The sequence below is a fragment of the Nicotiana tabacum genome, chromosome 10, assembly GCF_000715075.1.
Source record: "Nicotiana tabacum cultivar K326 chromosome 10, ASM71507v2, whole genome shotgun sequence".
Lineage (NCBI taxonomy): Eukaryota > Viridiplantae > Streptophyta > Magnoliopsida > Solanales > Solanaceae > Nicotiana > Nicotiana tabacum.
Genome location: NC_134089.1, coordinates 117,382,659 through 117,401,589, shown reverse-complemented (window position 1 = coordinate 117,401,589; position 18,931 = coordinate 117,382,659). Strand labels below are relative to the sequence as shown.

General features: G+C 36.5%; 2 long non-coding RNA genes across 2 annotated transcripts; one reads left to right on the top strand and one right to left on the bottom strand.

Annotated features, from left to right (window-relative positions):
- Window positions 1–573: 573 nt before the first annotated feature.
- Window positions 574–3,311, top strand: LOC107794436 (uncharacterized). Its single transcript, XR_001649926.2, has 2 exons — window positions 574–2,843; window positions 2,925–3,311. It is a non-coding gene; the product is annotated as an uncharacterized LOC107794436 (long non-coding RNA).
- Window positions 3,312–4,670: 1,359 nt separating this feature from the next.
- LOC107794435 (uncharacterized) lies at window positions 4,671–6,210 on the bottom strand. The gene is made up of 2 exons (XR_001649925.2): window positions 5,349–6,210; window positions 4,671–5,174 (listed from the first exon to the last, which is right to left on the bottom strand). It is a non-coding gene; the product is annotated as an uncharacterized LOC107794435 (long non-coding RNA).
- Between the last annotated feature and the right edge of the window lie 12,721 nt (window positions 6,211–18,931).

Here is an 18,931-nt window from a genome sequence, read left to right as displayed (position 1 = left end):
TTTGGTGTAATTAGGAGCTCAACAAGAAGCAACAGCAGCAACAACAGTAAAATCACAATTTTCCGGTAGTTCTAGCTACCAAAATTTCAGAACTACACCGACCAGATTCCTTTAAAGCCAAGGATATGTAGGCAACTTCCGAAGCAAGGTTTGGTCAAACTTTTTTAAAAATATTTCCAAATGGAGTATCAAACGGGCAAAAATTGCTCGTAATTGCTCACTTTATCTTTTCACGAAAACTCTTCATGTTCTCGAGCAAAGAGGGGCAGCTGCGAGTACCTAAGTTTTGCCCCATATGAAAATAACTCCTAAAAATAGACCAAAAATAATTTTAAGGGATTTTTAGGAGTTTTTCTTTATTTAGTTGCATTTCATGCATGTTTGATATTTTAAAATCATAAAACATTATCACATTTCTATTTCATGTCATCTTAGGTTTAATTTGCATTTTTTAGAAATTAATTACTCTTGAATTGTTAGATTAATATATGAAAATCACAAAAATATACATTAGTACTAATCAATTAGTTTAATAGGCCATTTCTGCAAAAACAATTCGAAATTGGTGTTTCAATTAAGGGGCTAAGTTTAAAATACAAAGAAAGAAGAAAGGGGACTTGTTTATTCTTCATTGAAATTGGGCCAGGGCATTTGCATCAGCCTAGTTACCAAAATAACCCAAAATTTCCCTAGCCAATTCCCTAATTGGCCCAACCGGACCCCCTTCCTTTAAAAACCCCATTTTCTAATCTAACAAAAGGGGACTTCATATATTTTGGAAAGAAGGCAGCGACAGACCTAAGGGCCCTAGTCCTAGCAGAATCGTCCCCATTACCCTTCCCCTCTAAGAGATCAAACACCTTTCAGCAACTTGAAAAACCATATGAGCCACACGCCCTCCCCTAAAAAACCTTCAAGACGCCGCAAGAACACACCCCCATCGGCCGCTCTTCTTCTTCACCTCATACCACTGGACATCCCTTCTTCTTGACATCTTCAAAATCAGCCACACCCCAACCTCTCAAGGACCACACACGGCCAGAAAATTAAGACAAAAGAAGAGAGGATAAAGAGCAAAACCAGAGGGAGTTTGAGAAGAGCAAAACTTGAAAAAACTTCAGCCCATAGCTTTTAGATCTAGTGGAAATTCCAAAAAAAAAATGAAATAATTCTTGTGTATAGTCATTTCTAAGAAGAAATCGAAATGGAGTAGCTGAGGTATTTGGGTTCGACTCGAAATTTTCCGGCGCTTGGTTGGAGTTCGAGGTTGTCGGCAAGGTCTCCGTTCAAGGTCCCTGTTCTCAGTTTAAAATTCAAGAGAACACTGATTTATTGAGGTTTCGAATTTTTCTTCTTCTGGTTCGGGGCTTGCTTGTTGTTGTTGATTGCTGATTGTCGCTGGGCTATGATTGAGCTCCATTTGTGCTTATCCAACCTTTGTTGGGTTCAATCGATTTGTTGCTTTCAGATTTAGTAATGTGAAAATTCAAAAGATTCGAAGCAATCATCTTGTCTCTTCGGTTTAGCTGCATATCAAAGGATGGTTGAGTTTGCTGAAAGAGGTTAGTTCCTGGCTTTCAATATATGGTCCTTGCATGTTTTAGTTCCTTTATCTTGTGATGATTATTTGCTCATTTGTTCTTAATTTTTTGTTGGTTGGTCATTATATGAGGGAAAAGTCAACGATGAACACATATTATTTTTCTTAGATGCTTAGTATCAATTTGTGGTAGAGCACTCGAAATTTCATGAAAATTGGTATGTTTTTAGGTTATTTGATGAGTGACATTGTTATGATTGAAGGATTTTCCTTTTAGCTTTTGATATTCAATTAACTAGCTAAAACTATCTTCTGTTAGTTGAATACCGCGTGTTATCAAGTGTGATGCAAAACCTACTTATCAGAAAAAAAATGGTCTGTTGGAAAATTTCGATTCTTCCATCAGTAGATAGGCATGGCTTAAAATAAATCTGATCAGTATTTAATGTACCATCCAATACTATTCTATGATGACCTCTTCGTAGGCGTGTACCTGAAAAAGCGACTTCATTTTGTCTAATGTTTGATGGAAAGCCGTATAACTCCTTACAGTTTCTTGTTACCTTGAGAAGCGAATGACTGCTTCTTTCTGGCGGTCTGACATTTAAAAGAAAATATTCGTAGAATGCTTTAGGCGCGATTAATTAACTATCGTGACTATGAGTACGGTTCCCGTGGCATAGTCATGATACATAATTCCCAAATTCGGGTGTGCATTTCATGTGACCCGGTCATAACAACTTTGAATAATAATAATAAAATAAAATATGTCGCAAATCGCGGGTGCATTTCATGTAGCATGGTTTGCAATGTGTTCCAGAATGACAAGTGTACGAGAATTGTAGTTTGTTCCAGAAATCAGTTCATAAATAAATAAAAGCAGTTATAAAGTTAAAAATGCACAATAGGTTTAAAATATGTAATAAATCAGATAATGAGGCCAATTATTAATAGTTGAGCGACCGTGCTAAAACTACGGAACTCGGGAGTGCCTCACATCTTCTCCTGGATTAACAGAATTACTTACCCGGTCTTCTGTGTTCGCAGACCATAAATAAAGTCAAATTTACTTGATTTGTGATTTAAAATAAATCGGCGACTTGGGACACCATAAATTATTCCAAGTGACGAATCTATTATTTTTGTGGTTGTGAGTCGTGAGTGAGAGGTGAGTGAAAGGGAAGGGTTGAATGACGGTCGATTAGAGAGATGGAGGAAAATGGTGGTCTGGGGTTTTCAGAGAAAATGCTATGGAGGTGCGCCGTTTCTTCTTTTTAGAGAGGAGGGGTCTCCTCTTTTTAATGTGAGCAATCTGATTCTCCCTTCACTCTCTCATTTGCATATATAGACACTCATAGATCTCTGACTTATTCCTTCTTTATAGACGCACAATGAACACACACGAAAATGGACTCCCATTTCAAAATACTTCTGAATTCAAAGTCTAAATCAGCTGCATGTGTTTCGATGTATCTGGGTTCTAAATATTGCTGTGGTTGAAAAATTGCTGCTGCTCTTTGTTTGGATCTACCGATTTGTTCATGGGTTTAGGAAATCGCTATTTTAGCTGTTGTTGAGTATCCCGTTGAACATTTCGGACTTTAGCTTTCCATTTCAGCTTCATTTGAATAATTTTGAGCTGTATTGTTGCTGTTTAGGTATGTTCATACACTTTCTTTGTGTTTTTTTTACTGAACCATGAACGAAGCTCGAGTTGTTTATTGCTTTACGCTATTAGATCTAGTATGTTTAAAGGCTAATTTAGTTGGAATCCTTTCCTCTGATTAACCTCTGCAAATCATAGTTTTTTTTTTTATATTTTATTTTGATGAAATGCTTAGGCGTGATTAACTAGAAAATTCTCTAATGAATCACTGGTATTCCTTATCTTTATTTAGTTTTGTGGTATTTCTATTGTGCTAGATAAATTTTAGTAGTGAAAGAATAAAAAATAAAAAAATAAAAGGGATTTTGAGAGGTTTTGTTTGTTCACTGTTTGTTTCGGCATGTGCTATTGCCATATGGTATGGGCTGAGTATTTGTTTTAGTTTTCTGCTCAACCAAATGCTTCGATAATTTCTTCAACTTTATTAGTTTCTCGGGTCAATTTCACATAGCTGGTGTTGTTTTATTTGCTTCATCAATAGTTTAGTTTATAAAATACTTGACATGTGGAAATATGATCTCTAATTTATTCAAAATTTTGAAATAGGCAAATCATACTTCAAAAGCTGTCACACCTCCTTTTTCCCGAGGGGGATAGGGAGTTTTTTTCAATTTCAGTGACATTAATCGAAATAGGATTATTTATTTAATTTAAGAGTCGCCACTTGGAATAGTTTATGGTGTCCCAAGTCACCGATTTATTTTAAATCCCAAATCGAGGAAATTTGACTCTATTTATTATCCGCGAACACAGAAGACCGGGTAAGCAATTCTGTTAACTAGGGAGAAGGTGTGAGGCACTCCCGAGTTCCGTGGTTTTAGTACGGTCGCTCAACTATTAATAATTGGCCTCATTATCTGATTTATTACATGTTTTAAACGTATTGTGCATTTTTAACTTTATAACCACTTTTATTTATTTATGGATGGATTTCTGGAACAAATTATGATTGTCGTACACTTGCCGTTCTGGAACACATTGCAAACCACGCTACATGAAATGCACCCGCGATTTGCGACATATTTATTTTATTATTATTATTCGAAGTTGTTATGACCGGGTCACATGAAATGCACACCCGAATTTGGGAATTATGTATCATGACTATGCCACAGGAACCGTACCCATAGTCACGATAGTTAATTAATCGCGCCTAAAGCATTCTACGAATATTTTCTTTTAAATGCCGGACTGCCAGAAAGAAGCACTCATTCGCTTCTCAAGGTAACAAGAACTGCAAGGAATTACCCGACTTTCCATCAAACATTAGACAAAATGAAATCGCTTTTTCAGGTACACGCCTAAGAAGAGGCCATCATAGAATAGTATTGGATGGTACATTAAATACTGATCAGATTTATTTTAAGCCATGCCTATCTGCTGATGGAAGAATCGAAATTTTCCAACAGACCATTTCTTTTTTCTGATAAGTAGGTTTTGCATCACACTTGATAACACGCGGTATTCAACTAACAGAAGATAGTTTTAGCTAGTTAATTGAATATCAAAAGCTAAAAAGAAAATCCTTCAATCATAACAATGTCACTCATCTAATAACCTAAAAACATACCAATTTTCATGAAATTTCGAGTGCTCCACCACAAATTGATACTAAGCATCTAAGAAAAATAGTTTGTGTTCATCGTTGACTTTTCCCTCATATAATGACCAACCAACGAAAAATTAAGAACAAACGAGCAAATAACCATCACAAGATAAAGGAACTAAAACATGCAAGGACCATATATTGAAAGCCAGGAACTAACCTCTTTCAGCAAACTCAACCATCTTTTGATATGCAGCTAAACCGAAGAGACAAGATGATTTCTTCGAATCTTTTGAGTTTTCACATTACTATTGCAGTCCAGCCCACAACCACATTGTGGACAAACCAAGAAATTGCCAAGTGAAAAGCTTGCAGAAGCAATCCCAACAGAAAAACTCAAGATTATCACCATTTTTAACGACCTCCACAATATTGAGCCACAAATTAGAACTTTTGACATGATTTTATTCCATAGACAAAAATGAACTAATCCAAAATATTTCAATGAACTCGTGTGAAACACAACAGAAGACGGAAAGGAGATGAACAAATTTCAATTATTTCAACAACAAAAGTATAGTTTTACAGACACGTACCTAAATTTGAAAGCAACAAATCGATTGAACCTAACAAAGGTCGGGTAAGCACAAATGGAGCTCAATCATAGCCCAATGACAATCAGCAATTAACAGTAGCAAGCAAGCCCCGAACCAGAGTAAGAAAAATTTGAAACCTCAATAAATCAATGTTCTCTTGAATTTTAAACTGAGAACAGGGTCCATGAACGGAGACCTTGCCGACAACCAAGCGCCGGAAAATTTCGAATCGAACCCAAATACCTCGGCTACTCCATTTCGATTTCTTCTTAGAAATGACTATACCAAACAAGATTTTTTTTTGCTCTAAAACTCCCTCTATTTTTGCTCTTTATCCTCTCTTCTTTTTTCTTAATTTTTGGCCGTGTGTGGTCCTTGAGAGGTTGGGGTATGGCTAATTTTGAAGATGTCAAGCAAAAGGGATGTCTGGTGGTGTGAGGTGAAGAAGAAGAGCGGCCGATGGGGGTGTGTTCTTCCGGCGGCTTGGAGATTTTTTAGAGGAGGGCGTGTGGCTCCTATGGTTTTTCTAGGTGCTGAAAGGTGTTTGATCTCTTAGAGGGGAAGTGGAATGAGGGACGATTCTGCTAGGTCTAGGGCCCTTAGGTCTGCCGCTGGCTTCTTTCCAAAATATATGAAGGTCCCCCTTTGTTAGGTTAGAAGATGGGGGTTTTAAAGGAAGGGGGTCCGGTTGGGCCAATTAGGAAATATGCTAAGGAAATTTTGGGTTATTTTGGTAACTGGTCCAATGCAAATGCCCTAGCCCAGTTGCAACGAAGAATAAACAAGTCTCCTTTCTTCTTTCTTTGTATTTTAATCTTAGTCCCTTAATTGAAACACCAATTTCGAATTGATTTTTACAGAAATGACCTATTAAACTTATTGATTAAATCTAATGTATATTTTTTTTGTGATTTTCATATATTAATCTAACAATTCAAGAGTAATTAATTCCTAAAAAATGCAAATTAAACCTAAGATGACATGAAATAGAATTGTGACAATTTTTTATGATTTTAAAATATCAAACATGCATGAAATGCAACTAAATAAAGAAAAACTCCTAAAAATCCATTAAAATTATTTTTTGGTCTATTTTTAGGAGTTATTTTCATGTGGGGCAAAAATTAGGTGCTCACAGCTGCCCCTCTTTAATCGAGAACATGAAGAGTTTTAGGGCAAAGATAAAGTGAGCAATTACGAGCAATTTTTGTCCATTTGATACTCCATTTGGAAGCATTTTTGAAAACGTTTGACCGAAACTTGCTTCGGAGGTTGCCTACATATCCTTGGCTTTAAAGGAATCAGGTCGATGTAGTTCTGAAAATTTTGGTAGCAAGGACTACGGGAAAACTGTGATTTCACTGTTGTTGCTGCTTGCTGAGCTCCTTATTACACCAAAATCAAAAATGAAAAAGACTAACTAAGCCTATCAGCTACGAGTTACAAGATTCCTATCTATGAGTCTTTTGAAACTTGATCTTGGGTCTTTGCTGGTTCTTCATACAGACTCTGATCTGATTATTGATGCTTTCTAGCTGCAGGTGCTAGTTGATTCTTCTTCAGTTTTTTGGATCAATGCAGGACATGCAAAGCTTGTTTCTTCAATCATGTCTTGAGCAGTCCACATCTTCTCTCCGCTTCTGCACTTTGAGTTCACTTCTTTTTCTTTTCTTCTTTTTCTTTTATTCTGGATTGGGACTTCTTCTTTTGGTTGTCTCAAACCCTGTGTCTCGAGGTATAACCTGCTCAGACATCAAAACAAACAAACGAATGAAATTTTTCTACCCCAGTTTTCACTAGAAAAATTTCGTGAGTTATTTGTAACCAAAACTTTATACTACTTCATTATTGAAAGCAATAAAATCAGGATTGTGTATCCTTGAAAAAAAGAGATTAGAGAGTGGAGACCCTATATCTAAAATGAAATCAACTAGGGATTAGAGACCCTATTGTTAGAAAATCATCAACTAAGGAGTGGTGACCCTATGTTAGCATCATGTTATGCTAGCATCAACTAAGGAGTGAAGACCCTATGTTGGCACCAACTAGGAGTTGTGACCCTATGTTGGCATCAAGTTATGTTAGCATCAACTCGGGAGTGGAGATCCTATGTTGGCATCGACTAGGGAGTGGTAACCCTATGTTAGCATCAGGTTATGCTGACATCAACTAGGGAGTGGAGACCCTATGTTGGAAAATCATCGGGTTACGCTGACATCAACTAGGGAGTGAGACCCTATGTTGGAAAAGTCATCGGGTTGTACCGGCATCAATTAGGGAATGAGACCCTATGTTGGAAAAGTCTTCGGGTTATGCCGGCATCAACTAGGGAGTGAGATCCTATGTTGGAAAAGTCATCGGGTTATGCCAGCAGCAACTAGGGAGTGAGACCTTATGTTGAAAAAATCATTGGGTTATGCCGGCATTAACTAGGGAGTGTAACCCTATATTGGAAAAGTCATCGGGTTATGACGGCATCAACTAGAGGGTGGGACCCTATGTTGGAAAAGTCATCGGGTTATGCCGGCATCAACTAGGGAGTAAGACCCTATATTGGAAAATCATTGGATTATGCCGGTATCAACTAGGGAGTGGGACATTATGTTGGTAAATCATCGGGTTATGCCGGCATCAACTGGGGAATGAGACCCTATATTGGAAAAGTCATCGGGTTATGCCGGCATCAACTAGGGAGTGGGACCCTATGTTGGAAAAGATGCAGCTAGGGATTGGAGACCCTATACTACCATGATTTTGAATTTTTCTTCTTTTTTTCTTTTATTTCAATTCATCATCATTTGTTTTTTTTATTTTCTTTATTTCAGAGAATGAGTAAATGCAGGAAAGAATTTTGGAGGAGACTTCCCTTTTTGAGTTGTTGCTGCAAAGCTGTTTCTAGCCCTTGCGCAGTTTCTTTTTGGTCGCACCTGCTTCTTGCAAGGTTGCTTTTGGATTGCACCTGTTTCCTATTTTTTTTTTCAAACAAAGATCAATTTGTCAGTTTGAAACGGTGGTTAGTTTTGTGGCCTTGATTATTTCAATAACTTGTTCTCGGACCTTTCAATTGCAACTGGTTGCTTCCTGAATACCGATTGCATTTTTGACCCTGGAGAAACTCTGGCTTTTCCAGACTTTGCCATGATGATTGGTCGGTGAGACTCACCCTTTACGACTTTATTTTTGCCTCTGTAGGCCTTTCCCTTCTGACTTGTTGTTTTTTTTAAAACTTCGGAGCATTGGGCAACTTTGGACTCCTCAAACTTTGGCACAACGGCTAGTCACGTGGGACTTAAACTTTTCCAACTTTGTTTCGCCTTCGTAGGCCTTTCATTTTGGCTTCTTTCTTTCGGCTTCAATTTCAGAGCATTTGGGGTACCTTGGCTTTTCAAACCTTTCCCGAGACGGTTAGCCACATGGGACTTGACCTTTTCAGCTTCATTTACCTTTATAGGCACTTCAATTTGATTTTCTCCTTCCAAGAGTTTTTGATTTCGAAGCATCGGCTGTCATGGCCGATCAAGGTCGACTTGTTGCCCCTGACGAGGCTACGTGCCTTTTTGCATATTAGCTTGTATCAAATGAGAACCCCGTAAATCAGTCTTACCATCCTTTCTTTGTCTTAGTTTCGGAACAGAGTTAGACTGAAAGGGATTCAAAGAAAACAAACAATGGAATGGAGAATGAGTTTAAAACAAAAAGTGTCCCTTTCGGGGAAAGGAAAGAAGGACTTATTTGTAGTATATGCGGACTTCAATGAATATGACATGCCTTTTGGACTGGATGCCTGACCCATGTAAACCGTCCGACTCTCAGAAATCAATCACAACGTTTGCTTCCAAACCGAGAAACCTTGCCAGGACTCTGTCAATATCAGTGACTGATGATCCTTTTTTCCGATCAGTGGTGCCCTTTGCGGGTTTTCACCAGCTAACCCCTCTCATTTCTCTTCTCATCGTCGCGTTATAGTGCACTTTGCGAGTTTTCACTAACAAGACTCTCTCATTTTTAATTTCTCTGCTTACCATCGCCTTATGGTGCCCGTGAAGGTTTTCATCGATAAGACTCTCTCATTTTGTTGTATCAGATCCAAGTAATTGTATCCTCCGATCCTTGAACATTCTCACCGATTGATCGGAAGGACTTGAAAGGATTTGGGTAAAAATGATTTGGACTGAATCAACTTTGGAACCATTCAGGCGGGATCATCGTCGAACCATTTTCCCCAGTTTCACTTTTGGAGGAATTTGAATTTTTATTTTGGTGTGACTGAACCCCAGAGAGAGAGGTTGCCTACGTATCCTTTCGGAATGAAGTCGAACGTAGTTCAGAGAACTTTGTTTATTTTCTTTTGTTTTTCTTCTGTTTTGTTTTGTTTTCTCTTTCTTTTTCCCTTCCTTTTTTCACTTTTTTTTTTTCATTTTTTCATTTCATTTTCTTTGCCTTTTTTTATCTTTCTTTTTCTTATCCTTTTTAAGTTTTTTCTTCATTTCATTTTTTTTAATTTTTATTTTTTCAATAACACTTTCAGGTTCCAAAGAGGGGAATCAAAGAAAAGTAACCAACTCAAAGGGTTTGCAAAGGGTTGATAGTGTTTGGATAGTGAGAAAGAAAGCCTTTTTCATCCCAATCGGAAAGCATTAATGCTATATAGAGGATCCAACATAGTACATTTTGACTACATTTGCATTGACAGTTGTTTCAAGGGCATTTCCTTCGATGTATCCCAAGTACAACATACTCTTTTGATAGTACTCTTGTTGCAATGTATGGACCTTTCCAATCTGGAACCAATTTTCCTTCAGTTGTTGCCACTCTTTGTTTATTTCCTTAAACTTATCTTCATTGCGATCTAATTCTTGATTCATTATTTCGAGGCCTGACAGCGTTTCAGGATCTGGGCATGAATTCCGCAAGCATGTCATGTTATTGAAATTTGCATTTTACAGAACTGAAAAGAGAATAAGAAAATTGACAAGATTAAGAAAAGAGACATTCATGGACAATGAAATATTAATTTCACTTGATTTTTTTTGATTTTGATTTTTTTTTTGAATTTTAAAAGATAGAAGGGTTAACATTGGAAAGTAAGACAATAAAGTAAAACATCCGGAACACACCATGAGATAATCCGGACGTAGAAAGGATTGCAAGACTGGCTACCGAGATTTCCGTCTGATAGGAAACTTTCAGGCTTGTCGACCGTTTTTGGGTTTCTTCTGTCTCGGTAATGGCTGCAATGGCCTTCAGTGCCAGATCGGATTCCTCATTATAAGCAGGCAACAAATTGTTTGTTACATCAGGAGCCTCTTCGTCCCGACGAACGATTCTTTCAGCTTCAATCAAATCTTTAATTGCCTTTTTGAGGGTCCAACAGTCCTCTGTACTGTGTCTCACTGCTCCAGAGTGGTATTCACATCTAGCATCAGCTCGGTGCGAGGGGGACTTGGGGTTTGGCCGGTTTGGGGCAACTGGCTGCAGCAGACCTCATCTGACTAGCTTTTGGAATAAGCCCGAGTATGATTCACCAATAAGGGTGAACTGATTCCTTTTGAAAGGCTCTTTTGGGTGAGGATTGTACTGGAGAACATTTGATTGGGGATTATATGGAGTTTGGTAAGGATGGACATTTCTGGGAAGTGGAGCACGATTTTTTGTATAATGTTGTGGTTGCGTGCAAGGTTGCGTGTTCATCACCGTATACCAACAAAACCAATTACCTGAACAGAACCTGGCTAATTTTCTCATACCACAAACTTGTTAGTTTTGATACATTTAACATATAGGAAATCGTACGTTGGGATGCAATGCACCTAACAGTTAAACGCTTCTACCATGTGTTTGAACGGTTGCATGTTTCATCCCGGCCTTAACTAACCCTTTCAGTATGTACCTCTTTTCTTTTATTTCTGCCTTTCTTTAATCATTCTTGATTTTTTTCATTTCGTTTCTGTCCGATGGGTTGCCTACGTATCATGATGTCGCATGAATCAAATCTTGTGTAGTTCGGAAAAATAAGAAATGTAGTAAATAAACTAACTTTCTCTTTTACTTTTTTATAATACTCAAACAATGAAAGCGTTTAAAAAAAGAACTTTTTTTTGCATTTCATTTTTTTTATTGAATATTCGAAAGAAAGGCTATTAAACAGGAAAGAAAATATTTTTGGATTTTTGAGTTTGATATTTTTTTTTTTGAAAAAAAAAGACTTCTAAAGATGAAAAAAAACTATATTTTTGGATTCTTGACTTTTTTGTTTTTGAATTTTTGGTAAAAAGACTTTTAAAAAAGGTAGAAAATGTATTTTTGGATTTTGATTGTTGCCTCTTAATTTTCGAAAGAAGGACTTTAAAAAACATATTTCGGTTTTCTGAGTTTTTTTTTAATTTACAGAAGTACTTCTAAAGAAAAACAAAAATATTTTTGGACTTCAATTTTTTAATTTTTTATGACATTTACAAAAGAAAGACTTCTAAAAAAATATTTTTTGATTTATGTTTCTGATTTTTTTTTAATTTTTGGGAAAACTACTTCAAAATGAAAGAAACCCATATTTTGAATTTTGATTTTTAATTGATTTTTTTTTAACATATGAAAGACTTTAGAAAGAAGGAAAATATTTTTTTTTGGTTTAAAAATCTCTTTTTATTGTTTTTTTTTTGAATTTCTAAGGAAAGACTTCTAAGGAGGAATTAAAAGAAATATTTTTGGATTTTTAAAAATTGGGGCCGGAATCGATGATGTTTGTATAGTATCTCACATCCGGTGAGCATCAGACCCACGTAGTTTGGTAAGCTTTGACGCAACAGAAAAAATATGAAGCATTTTGAAATAATTTTTCCTTATTTTTTTTCTCTTTTTCTCTCTCTTTTTTTTTTTTCAAAAATTCGGGAGAGTTTCAGGATATTTTGGACGCCCTCTCTCCTACCTCAATTTGATTTTTCTCGACTTTTCTTCCTTATTTTAGAAGGCGGTCAACATGCAAGCCGAAGCAAATAAGTGTACAAGTAGCAAGTAAAATGCATCAGGATGGTCTTTTGATTTTGGGTGCAACTGTCCTAGACGGACCCAACCCTTGTGTTGAGTCCCCAAAGTCAAATGCACGTGATAGAAACAAGTGTTCCTACTAGGGATCCGGCATGAGACTATGTTATGCTAGGTTTAAAAACCTGGGTGTATTGTTCTAGACGTGGCTTACCCAGGCGGACAGCTCAAGCCGGGAGGGGGGCAGCGTACCGGGAATACAGAAGCTTCACCAACTTTGCAACTTGTTTGAACCTCGTTCTAAAATTAGGATATGACTCTAACAGAAAAGAAGTCACACGAAGTGCACACTTCCCAGATGATTTAGAAGACTTAGAGAGAAGAGGGTTTCGTAACAGTTTATATACAGTCCAAACAATATCAAAGCGGTAAAAAGCGGCATTTAGCACATTAGGCTCAAACATGTAAAAAATCAGATAATAAATGAATCCAAGTATAACAGTTATTCTAAGCTCGAATTCTGAACCCTGAACTAGAAGTTCTGGGTCCTTATTCCCCAACAGAGTCGCCAGAGCTGTCACACCTCCTTTTTATCCGAGGGGGATATCAGGGAGTTTTTCCAATTAAAATGACATTAATCGAAATGAGATTATTTATTTTATTTTAGAGTCACCACTTGGAATAGTTTAAGGTGTCCCAAGTTATTGTTTTGTTTTAAACCCAATTCGAGGAAGTTTGACTTCATTTAAAAGTTTGCAAAACCAGAAAAAATAGGTAAGGAATTCTGTTAACCTGAGAGAAGGTGTTAGGCATTTTCGGGTTCCGTGGTTGTAGCACGGTCTCTTAACTATTAATAATTAGCCTAATAGTCTGATTAATTACATGTTTTAAACCTATTGTGCATTTTGACTTTATAACCGCTTTTATTTATTTATGGATTTATTTCTAGAACAAGTCACGATTGTCGTACACTTGCCGTTTTGGAACACATTACAAACCACGCTACATGAAATGCATCCCCGATTTGTGACATGTTTATTTTATTATTATTTCAAAGTTGTTATGATCGGGCCACATGAAATGCACACCTGAATTTTGAGAATTATGTATCATAACTATGTCGCGGGAACCGTACCCATAGTCACGATGATTCATTAATCGCGCCTAAAGCAAAACTACGATGTTCAGATTTTCCTAAGCTAATTTGACTGCTATAAAAGTCTGCAGCAGCATATAAGGATAAAATTTTCAACTAGCTTTGGGGAATAATCTAGCGTTAATGGTTACAGGCCTAAAATATAAGAGAAAGGGCCCAATTGACTATTTGGTAAAGCTGGCCCAGTCGCAACTCTAGTTGACTGGGCCTGTCACGGTTCTGTTTTCAATAACAAGAAAAATCAACAAAATATACATCGCTCAAAGCCCAGACTTGGTTCATACAGAAGTAAAATTAGAAAATTATTTAAGTTTTAAAATTAACTACACTAATGTGATTTCCAACACATTAAGTAAAAATTAGAATTTATGTTAAAGTTCAAAGAAGTAAGCCCAAGTCAAGCTATTGGCTTAGTACCCAGGCCCAGCTTCCTGGGTCCAGACTTGTTAAGGTAATTCTCAGATTGGACCAAGAAACAAGTGTGGCCCATTTCGTATAGTCCTAATTCGAACAATTCTGAGACAACATAGCTGTATTTATAACAATGGGCAATAGACATGGACTTTACTAAGATACTATGAAATACAACTATTAACCACATCAATCAATTTAAAAGAAAAATATTATAATATACTCCATACTAATTCTATACAAAAATCAGTTCATTAGTAACAATCCCTAGATTTAAATTACAACACATTTAGATATATGACTACATGCTTAAAGAAAATTTGTTATCTCCACTGAACACCCCATATGGTTTTGGGCTCTTTCACTTGTCACCAGCTTTCAAAAAAGGCCTTTGAATTACAAAGGCAGCTATAGAGGTGCTTTGCAAATCAACATCTGTCACAACCCGAATTTCACACTCTCGAGAGTCGTGATGGCGCCTACTGGTGAAAGCTAGGCAAGCCAAATTATCATAATTACTTAACCTTTTCCAGTTTTAAACCATTATCAGTGATGAGTAGATATCATGCAAATAGCGAAAATAATTAAGCGGAAGACAAAATCTGACAATTTATCTTAATACAAAACTGCGGAAGTCTAAATATAACTCTACCCAAAATTTGGTGTCACAGCTTCACAGACGGTCTAAGAATACTACATACAAAGTCTGAAAGATAAAATAAACACTGTTTCTGAAATGAATAAAGGAAACAGGATAAAGGAAATGATAGGAGGTGATGCCAAGGCCCGCGGACGTTTGCAGGACTACCTCGTGTCGCCTGTGTGGGCTGAAGACAGCACCCTCACTGCGGTCCAAGCACTCCGGTATCAGTATTTGCACACAGTGCAGAGTGTAGTATCAGCACAACCTACCCCATGTGCTGGTAAGTGCCTAGCCTAACCTCGGCGAAGTAGTGACGAGGCTAGGACCAGACTACCAAATAAACCTGTGCAAAATAGCATACAAAATAATAGGAAGCAGATAACAATGATGACAACAATGATCAACCAGTGATATAAATAGTATGCAACAAGAACACCATAAATGTTTCTCAACAAATAATAGATACAAGTGCAATCAATTTATCAAGTCCTTCAAATGTAAATCTTTCGCCTATAAATCCTTCAAGTAATAATCTCTAAGATAATATGTTTTTCAATGAATATATTTCGAATATATTTCCTTTAAATAAAATATCTTTCAAATAAGCATCTTTCGAATATAATTCTTTCGAGTAAATGTCACCTTGTGACGCCTCATTCACTTAACATAAAGTAGAGTACAGCTTCCAACCCAATTAGGAAATCAACAAGAAAAGATGAAGTTATTTTTAGAAATCATTTGATAAAGAAGATACCCTTTTCAATTAAAGTACAATATCGAATGAATCCTTTACTTTTAATACGAGAAATCAATAAATCAAAAAATAGTAGAAATTCCTTTTTAAGTAAAGTACAACCTCAAACGGTTTAAGAAAAATTTAGTTGGGAAATCAACTGAGCTAAATGTAACAATAGTTGAAATTTGGAGCATTGAAAATATATAAAAAAAAGAAGGTAAAAACAGAATATCAAGAGAATTATAAAGGAATCAAAATCCAACCACTAACAAGAATAAGGAAAATAAAGGCAGATTTCACTTTCTTTTCACATCTTGTTGCAGGTGTGCAACCCGATCCCATTTCCTGTATCTCGTGGCAGGCATGCCACCCGCTCCCATTTTATGTATCTCGTGGTAGGCGTACCACCCGCTCCCATTTCATTATATCTTGTGGTAGGCGTACCACCCGCTCTCATTTCATTATATCTTGTGGTAGCCGTACCCATTTCATTATATCTTGTGGTAGGCGTACCACCCGCTCCCATTTCATTATATATTGTGGTAGGCGTACCACCCGCTCCCATTTCATTATATCTTGTAGTAGGCGTACCACCAGCTCCCATTTCATTATATCTTGTGGTAGGCGTATCACCCGCTCCCAGTTACAAGCCAACAATAATCACAAGGAATCCCGGCAAGGGAACAATAACAATATAACAACTTCATGGCAAGGGAACAATGATATTTCAACAACATCCCGGCAAGGGAACAATAATATCAAACAAACATCCCGGCAGGGGAACAATAATATCAAACAAACATCCCGGCAGGGGAACAATACTATCAAACAAACATCCCGACAGGGGAACAATGTTGATGATAACATATGAAGCGCAATAAACCACAACAGAGTCATAACAATTATAATACAAGACTCACGGACATGCTTGACACCAATGTATAGATACTCGTCACCATGCCTATATATCGCACTCCACAATTAACATGTAGCAAATAAGACACAACTTTTAATCCCTCAAGCTAAGGTTAGACCAAATACTTACCTCGCTTTGCAACCAATTCAAAATTCCAACAAGCCTTTGCCTCGCGAATTCGTGCACGAAATTCTCAAATCTAGTTATAAACAATTCGATTCAGTCAATAAAAATTATAGGAATTAATTCCATATGAAATTCTACATTTTCCATTAAAAATCCGAAATTGCACTAAAAATTCGCCCGTGAGGCCCACGTCTCGGAACCCGACAAAAATTACGGAATATGAAACCTCATCCAACCACAAGTCTAACCATACCAAAATTACTAAATTTCGATAATATTTCAACCCTCAAATCCTCAAATCTATCCGAGAGAGTTTTCAAACTATTCCAACTAAATTCATAGATTTAATACCAAAACTAGTAATAGATTCGGGTAATCTAACCAAAATTAAGTTAAGAACACTTACCCCGTTATTTTATCTGAAAAATCTCCCAAAAATCGCTTCTCCCCGAGCTCCAATTTGATAAAAATGAAAAATGGGACGAGTTCCATTTTCCCAACTTAAGAATCTGTCCAGAAAATATCGGGGCACTGTTCACGCGTTCGGGTACTATTCACACGCGTTCCGAAATCACTCTGAGACGCCTCCGAAACACTCCCGAACCCTCAGGGCTCCTAACCAAACACATACACTAACTCAACAACATCCTACGAACTTAACCGTGCGATCAAATCGCCAAAATAACGTCATATACCACGAATTAAGCTTTAAAATCCAAGAATTCTTTGAAATTTCATAAAACATCAAATTTTCCATTTTGAGTCTGAAACATGTCAAACGACGTCCGTTTTCAACCAAACTTTACAGAAAGTGCTTAAACCATATATAAGACCTGTATCGGGTGCCGGAGCCAAAATACGGGCCCGATACCATCACTTTCTAATCAAACTTCATTTCCATTTTCCTTAAATATTTTCATAAAACAATTTTACTCAAAAATTTATTTCTCGGGCCTGGGACCTCGGAATTTGATTCCGGGCATACGCCCAAGTCCCATATTTTCCTACGGACCTCTCGGGACCATCAAATCATGGGTCCGGTTCCGTTTACCCAAAATATTGACCGAAGTCAAATTTATTCATTTTAATATCAAAACTTAGCAAATTTTCATAGAATTTCATATTTGAGCTTCCGGCTACGCGCCCGGAGTGCGCATGCAAATCGAAGCGACTGTAAATGAGGTTTTCAAGGCCTCGAAAGCTCAGAATGGATAAGAAAATAGGTGATGACCATTTGGGTCGTCACAACATCTTTTATTCCTAAGCAATAGATCTCAGATTTTCCCTTTTTCTTGTTATAACTCCACATACAAATCAAGAAAAATAAGATTTTTTTTGTGAAGAGTAGTTTATTAGCATCATATATTCGAAAGAATAAAGAGAAAATAGTAGGCAACATCAATAAAAAAGGGATCATATCTATCATAGCTCATGATGCAAAGCTAAGTATAAGTAGGACATAAATAACAAAGGCCATAACATGAACAAGACTTGAAAACTAAGCATGATGGCGTACACATCAATCAATATAGTCTTCTAAAATATTTAGCAACTAAAGAAGCTAAGCTCTGTAACATTTTGAACAAGCAGAAATAGCAGGGGAACATTTATCAACTCAGAAACACAAGATGTAGCTTTCAGAGACAATTTCAAAGAAGAAAAAACTTAGTAAAAGACATATAATTCAACAGGGACACCAGTTCATATTTCCATTCATATATTTCCAAAGAGGGCTATAGATATGATATCAACATACCTACTGTAAGAAACAAGAGCTGAGACCAAATAAAGGTCTAGTGGCCAAGAGGAAACCCAATAACAACCCCAAAAAAGAAGCAAACAACAGGCAGTTAAACAACAGGAATGAAGAAACTCCAGCACCAGAAAACCAATTCAGTTCAAGATCCAACTTAAATAAACCAGAGTTTTTAAGAGAAATCAGAACTTCTGAACCTTTTCAGTAAATGCAGAAGATTTTTTCGGGGTCAGTATGCTGATGAATGTGTGTGATAATGAGTGAAGGTCTATTCCTTTTATAGAGAATACAAAAACAACATCAAACAAGCATATTCTACCCTAAATTCCTAAAATGTCAGATAGTACACCATATTTTAATAGTTGTCTGTCCCTTTTAGCCCAATTTCAGCATTTTCATGCTAAAAATGGGGACAACTATATAATGCTAGAACATTCTGATATTTTCCTATTGTAAATTCCTAATTTTACCCTTTTAAGTTTTGCTTATTGCAATTTTAACCAATTTGACCTAATTTTTGATTTCAAAAACCCTTGTGGAACCTTCTAGAACTATCTAGGTGATTCCAGCATTTGAAATTCCTAACATTGTTTCAATTGTACCCCCTAAAAGTTTTTGTTATCATTTTCATTTTTGAAATCAATTTAAACTTAAAGGCACCTGGAGTTTAATCCAAAATGGCCTAACTAATCAGTGAATTAAAGTGCTCATCTAATTAACTCTATACAAAAACTGAATTTAAACAAAGCATCATAGCAGAAGTAGTAACAGAACAAAAGAACCAAAATAGAAAAAATGTAATGAAACCTAATAATTATCTATAATTGATTAAATTAAAAAAACTATAAAACTAAGCTA